Source organism: Tachypleus tridentatus, chromosome 3 (genome assembly GCF_004210375.1).
Source record: "Tachypleus tridentatus isolate NWPU-2018 chromosome 3, ASM421037v1, whole genome shotgun sequence".
NCBI classification, from domain to species: Eukaryota; Metazoa; Arthropoda; class Merostomata; order Xiphosura; family Limulidae; genus Tachypleus; species Tachypleus tridentatus.
In genome coordinates, this window is record NC_134827.1 from 101,284,376 (window position 1) to 101,292,127 (window position 7,752).

The window sequence follows — 7,752 nt, forward strand, 5'->3', positions numbered from 1 at the left end:
TATATATTAGTACTTATTGAAGATTTACTGTGATACCATTATCTATTTCAGTGGTTCCCAATCTTTTTTATGCCTCGCACCCCTCACAGTAATTATTTATTTAAAAATAAAGGTGAAGGTGGCCAAAACAAATGTTATCTCGCACCCCCTGGTGCAAGCACCCCTGGTTGGGAACCACTGATCTATTTATATATATATATATATAAAACACACACACAAAATCTGTCTGTCTGTCCTTTATCTAACTACTCCTGTGTCATTGGGTCAATCTCTACCAAATTTTGTTTGCTGGTAGGGTAGACATGTTATTGGGATATTCAAAACGTTCTCGTTAACTACATTTATAGATGGCACCATGTCCTTATAATGAGAAATATAATAAACTTTTCTAAAATACAACATTCACATAGTGCAGGGGGAGAATACACAGGTAATAAAATATTTCCAGGGATTCTTCCATATTGTTATAACAGGTAATAAAATATTTCCAGGGATTCTTCCATATTGTCAGAACAGGTAATAAAATATTCTCAGGGATCCTTCTCAATTATTAGAATAGGTAACAAAATATTCCCAGCAATTATTCTGCACTATTAGAATAGGTAATAAAATATTCCTAGGGATTCTTCTGCACTATTGGAACTGATAAAATATTCCCAGGGATCCTTCTGTACTATTGGAATAGGTAATAAAATATTCCCAGGGATCCTTCTGAATTATTAGAATAGGTAATAAAATATTACCAGGGTCCTTCTGAATTATTAGAATAGGTAATAAAATATTACCAGGGTTTCTTCTGGGATCCTTCCATATTGTAGAATTAAAATATTCCCAGGTAATATTAAATACTAATAAAATACTTCCAGGGATCCTTCCATATTGTCAGAATAGGTAATAAAATATTCCCAGGGATCCTTCTGAATTATTAGAATAGGTAATAAAATATTCCCAGGATTCTTCTGTACTATTAGAATAGGTAATAAAATATTCCCAGGGATCCTTTTGAATTATTAGAATAAGTAATAAAATATTCCCAGGGATTTTCTATACTATTAGAACAGGTAATAAAATATTCCCAGGGATCCTTCTGTACTATTGGAATAGGTAATAAAATATTTTCAGGGTTTCTTCTCTGGTATTAGAATACATAATAAAATATTTCAAGGGATCCTTTAATACTATTAGAACAGGTAAGAAAATTTTCCCAGTGATTCTTCTATACTGTTAGAATAGGTAATAAAATATTCCCAGGGATCCTTCTGTACTATTACAACATGTAATAAAATATTCCCAGTAATTCTTCTGTACTATTAGAATACATAATAAAATATATTCGGGCATTCTTCTTCTTCTGTACTATTAGAATACATAATAAAATATATTCGGGCATTCTTCTGTACTATTAGAATAGGTAATAAAATATTCCCAGGGATCCTTCTGTACTATTAGAATAGGTAATAAAATATTCCCAGGGATCCTTCTATACTATTAGAACAGGTAATAAAATATTCCCAGGGATCCTTCTATACTATTAGAACAGGTAATAAAATATTCCCAGGGATCCTTCTGTACTATTGGAATAGGTAATAAAATATTCCCAGGGATTCTTCTTTACTATTAGAATAGGTAATAAAATATTCCCAGGGATTCTTCTCTAGTATTAGAATACATAATATATTTCAAGGAATCCTTTAATACTATTAGAACAGGTAAGAAAATTTTCCCAGTGATCCTTCTATACTATTAGAATAGATAATAAAATATTCCCAGGGATCCTTCTATACTATTAGAACAGGTAATAAACTATTCCCAGAGATCCTTCTGTACTATTGGAATAGGTAATAAAATATTCCCAGGGATCCTTCTGAATTATTAGAATAGGTAATAAAATATTCCCAGCAATTCTTCTGTACGATTAGAATAGGTAATAAAATATTCCCAGGGATTCTTCTGAGTTATTAGAATAGGTAATAAAATATTTCCAGGGATCCCTCCATATTGTCAGAATAGGTAATAAAATATTCCCAGGGATTCTTCTATACTATTAGAACAAGTAATAATATATTCATAGGAATTCCTCTATATTATTAGAAAAGGTAACAAAATATTTTCCATGGATCCTTCTATATGGTCAGAACATGTAATAAAACATATCCATACTTGTTAATGTTTGGAATATAAACAGTCTTTACAGTACTATTTTGTTCCATCTAGTTTTTTGTGTTTTAACTAAATTATTGTGACAAAACTTTATGCAGGTAATAATTTCCTGTAAAAGTTGAAACCATACAAAAAGCGATATTTAATTGCATCCTGGGAATTATAAATAATGTAAATTTTTTAGTTGGCTATTCACTGATTACAAGTTTCTCCCAAGAAAAGTGTATAGCAACAAAAGAAATGTCAGTAACATGTTTATAAATATAAACTGTATCTCTAGTACTAACTGTGCTGTTGATAGACTTTTGAAATAATGTGCCAGTATTAATTTGTTAAGTCACAAAGATTTTTCATAACTCTGTTATTATAAGTGTATTATTCAAATAGCAAGGTACTTTTTCTATGTGACACTGCTGTTTTTAAAAACACTTGAGACAGCATATTTTTATTAATAAACAGTTTATGTTTGGGCTGTCTTTAAAAGATTGCACACATTTCAGAAAGTGATGAATTTAAGACAAAGATGTGCAGTAAAGTCAGTATTGGTTTAAAATCACTCACATTTTGTTCCATTTCATCAGTTCAGCATAAACCAAGATTCAAAACTGTCAAGAAATTAGTGCCAACAATTTTCCACCAAAGAATTTCAGTTTAATTTCACAACCTTATAACATTTGTTGAATCTTTTTTTTCATCTATCAACTGTAGATGACAAAAACTGCTTAAGTCTTCATTATTAAAAACTGAAGAAAAATTGGAATGTGATAACCTAGACATTTCATAATTATCAGATGAAGGCTTTCCTTTATCTTTCCTCAAGGGTTTTACCTCCATCCTAACATTTTGTGTATCCCTAATGTACTTTAAAAAAATCCTTACTGTTATTTTTTGTTTTCAACCAAATTGTTTTTCATACATCATTTTGGATGTTCTAGTTTCATGTTTGACCTATAATACCAGACATTTCATATGTTTGTGATGTGTTTCTTTAATTTAATCTCTTGGTGAACCAATCTGGTTTTTTTTATTTAATCTCTTGGTGAACCAATCTGATTTTTTTTATTTAATCTCTTGGTGAACCAATCTGTTTTTTTTATTTAATCTCTTGGTGAACCAATCTGGTTTTTTTAATTTAATCTCTTGTTGAACCAATCTGGTTTTTTTTATTTAATGTCTTGGTGAACCAATCTGGTTTTTTTATTTAATCTCTTGGTGAACCAATCTGGTTTTTTTTATTTAATCTCTTGTTGAACCAATCTGGTTTTTTTTATTTAATGTCTTGGTGAACCAATCTGGTTTTTTTATTTGCAGTTAACCTTTTCTTTCTGTAAAGAATAAATTTTATTTTCAATATTGAAAAATTTTCCACATTTGTATTCTCAAAATGGATGCTGTATGTATTTAATATTTAATTATTAAAGTACAGAACCACATTTCTATCTTCTCAGCTGAGGACATCTTCAGGTCAACAAAAGAGAGTTTGCAACTAACCATTACTGGGTGCATCTTAGGGTTGAGAGTGTAAACGGGTACAGGGTTGTAAGGGGCGTTGCAGTTAGATGTTAGGTTATTAATTAGTGTAGGTATATAGGTGAACACCTTTATATTACTTTAATTTTTGTTTGAGTTGTGGTATAAGTAAGGCTTCTTTGATTTTATGTTTGTTTATATTTGTTTCCCTACTTAGTATCTGAGTGTTTTCTATGGTTATGTTGTGTTTATTTGATTTGTAGTGTTCAAAACATGTGAAGGTGTTTTTTTGTGTTCTTTAAATCTGGTTTCCATTTTTTTGCTTATTTCTCCAATACAGAAGTTGTGGCAATTGTTGCATTGTATTTTATAAATAATATTGGAGTCGTTTTTGTCAGTGTAGTTTTTACAGGGTATGGACTTTAGTTTTGTACCTGGTTTTTGAATAAATTTGGTGTTTACTGGAATGTTGTGTTTTTTTTTACAAGTTTTTTCCAAATGTTGGTTAATTTTTTGCAGATGTTGGGAATACACAGTATACAGCTGTATGAGGTCTCATAATTTCTTGTTTGTTTTTTGTGTTGTTGATGTAGGTGTGCGTGTGTGAATGTGTATAATTTTTTCAACAGTTTTTGGAGGACATTTGTTGATTGGTGAAATTTGTGTTGTTGATTTCATTATTAATTTTATCAGGTGAACATAGTTTTGTGGCTGTGTTTATTTGGTTTTGTAACATATTAAGTTTGTTTTGTTTCATGTTCTGAGTCCCAGGTAATGTAAAGTCCAGTATAGGTGATTCTTCTGTGGATTTCTGTTTTGAATTGTGTATCAGTTCTAGTAATTTTGAGGTTAAGAAATGCTATTTGGTTTGACTCTTAACATTTCCCAATCAATATGTCTGAAACGAAAATCACCAATAATCATGACTTCATTAACAGTTGGAATCTTAATCTTGATGTAAAATTTTCATCAGTTTCATCTGCTGGTCTGTAACAAATTCTGACTAATAGCTTTTCTCTTGATATCCACTAATAGTAAAACAAATTGATTCAGTCTCGTTGCTATTATTTCTAATATTCTCACCTTCAACAGAGTGTAACTTGCAACTTACATATACAGTCACTCCCCCCACACTCTATTCAGTACACTGGCCCTATTAAATAACCTTTAACCATGTATTTCATAGAAAGTTCTCTCATCAAAATCATCTACATTTGACCATGTTTCAGTTATTCCCATTATATTAAAATCGTCTATTCCAACCAGTACCCTAAAGTCATCTATTTCTTATACTTTGAGAATTACAATCGTAATAATTAAGCCTATTCTTATAACTTTTGTACTGGGCTGCCTAAACAATCTATCAAAGAAAAACTTTTGTTCTGATTTCCTCTACATCTCAGTGTTGTTTCTGGTAGTTTATCTTTGCCCTCACTACTATCTAGTACTATTTCCTCCACAGCTGAGTTAATAACCCTTGTACGTATGCCAGACCCTTTCCAACACATATGTAAACCATTCATTACAAAAAGTTCCTTTCTCCCACTGAACTCATCCCACAAGTCCAAACAGCTCACCTGCTTATTCTTACATAATAATTTCAGCCTATCACTTAGCCCTAGTGACCTACTCAAATTTCATCTCCATAATTAATTCTTGACAGTAACACAATTAATTTATGATCTTTAAGTACTTATTAATTACCTCCTCTGACTTACTCTTCCCTACATCGTTGTCCCCTTCAACAAAGACTGTATCTTTGCCAGTCCCATATATTGTATCTCTTGCTCTGTCAATTGTCTTCCACCTGTGGCCCAGGGTAATACAATCGAACTATTGTTCTCCCTGTTTACCACACAGACTATTTTGTTCATATGCCGAATCAAGGAATCACCTATAACTATAACCTCTTTATCCACATGTTGTATCAGTGAATCAACTATGACTATAACCTCTTTATCCACATGTTGTATCAATGAATCATCTATGACTATAACCTCTTTATCCACATGTATCAATGAATCATCTATAACTATAACCTCTTTGTCCACATGTTGTATCGATGAATCATCTATAACTATAACCTCTATCCACATGCTGTGTCAGTGAATCACCTGTAACTCTAACCTCTTTATCCACATGCTGTGTCAGTGAATCACCTGTAACTCTAACCTCTTTATCCACATGTATCAATGAATCATCTATAACTATAACCTCTATCCACATGTTGTATCAGTGAATCATATATAACTATAACCTCTTTATCCACATGTTGTATCAATGAACCATCTATAACTATAACCTCTTTATCCACATGTTGTGTCAATGAATCATCTATAACTATAACCTCTATCCACATGTTGTATCAGTGAATCATCTATGACTATAACCTCTTTATCCACATGTATCAATGAATCATCTATAACTATAACCTCTATCCACATGTTGTATCAGTGAATCATCTATGACTATAACCTCTTTATCCACATGTATCAATGAATCATCTATAACTATAACCTCTATCCACATGTTGTATCTATAACTATAACCTCTATCCACATGTTGTATGAATCATCTATAACTATAACCTCTTTATCCACATGTATCAATGAATCATCTATAACTATAACTAACCTCTATCCACATGTTGTATCAGTGAATCATCTATGACTATAACCTCTTTATCCACATGTATCAATGAATCATCTATAACTATAACCTCTATCCACATGTTGTATCAATGAATCATCTATAACTATAACCTCTTTATCCACATGTTGTATCAATGAACCATCTATAACTATAACCTCTTTATCCACATGCTGTGTCAGTGAATCACCTGTAACTATAACCTCTTTATCCACATGCTGTGTCAATGAACCATCTATAACTATAACCTCTTTATCCACATGTTGTATCAATGAACCATCTATAACTATAACCTCTTTATCCACATGCTGTGTCAATGAATCACTTATAATTATAACCTCTCCATGTTTATAATCTGTATCCTTCTTTTTTCCTTTGGTTTCTTCTCTGTCCAATAGTTCCTCATCTACATCAGTTAAGGACTGAAACCTGTTGCTCAGTAGAATAGGGTCTTTACAATTAAATTTACTACCTTTAACCCTAATACTATTTTTTCTAATTTGGTGTAGTATATTTTAACCCTGATGCTACCCTTTCTAACTTGATGTAGTATATTTTAACCCTGATGCTACCCTTTCTATCTTGATGTAGTATATTTTAACCCTGATGCTACCCTTTCTAACTTGATGTAGTATATTTTAATCCTAATGCTACTCTTTCTATCTTGATGTAGTATATTTTAACCCTAATGCTACCCTTTTTAACTTGATGTAGTATATTTTAACCCTAATGCTACCCTTTCTACCTTGATGTAGTATATTTTAACCCTAATGCTACCCTTTCTACCTTGATGTAGTATATTTTAACCCTAATGCTACTCTTTCTATCTTGATGTAGTATATTTTAACCCTAATACTATTTTTTCTAATTTGGTGTAGTATATTTTAACCCTGATGCTACCCTTTCTACCTTGATGTAGTATATTTTAACCCTAATGCTACCCTTTCTAACTTGATGTAGTATATTTTAACCCTAATGCTACCCTTTCTAATTTGATGTAGTATATTTTAACCCTAATGCTACCCTTTCTAATTTGATGTAGTATATTTTAACCCTAATGCTACCCTTTCTAATTTGATGTAGTATATTTTAATCCTAATACAACCATTTCTATCTTGATGTAGTATATCATTTGTTGTTTTTTATCAGTTCTGTTTTTTTTAGTTTTTCAATATTTACTTTTTTTACAGATCTCATAAAACTGGTCTAAAATTCATAGGTCCTCATAAACCTCTTCAACAGTGTCACAGGAAACATTGCACTGGCTTGGAGCAATTTTTTTTTTTGAACTAAAAGGGAGAATTAGAACAAAGTGAACAATTAAAATTAAATATCGAAAGAACTTTGAAATAAAGAACGTTTTATTCATGTTCTTTCTGCCACTGGCTTAGCTATAAAGCTGATGGCTTATAACCCTAAAATTGGGTTTTACAGCAGATCTAAAGGGAAAACTAACAAATAACCCACACAAGA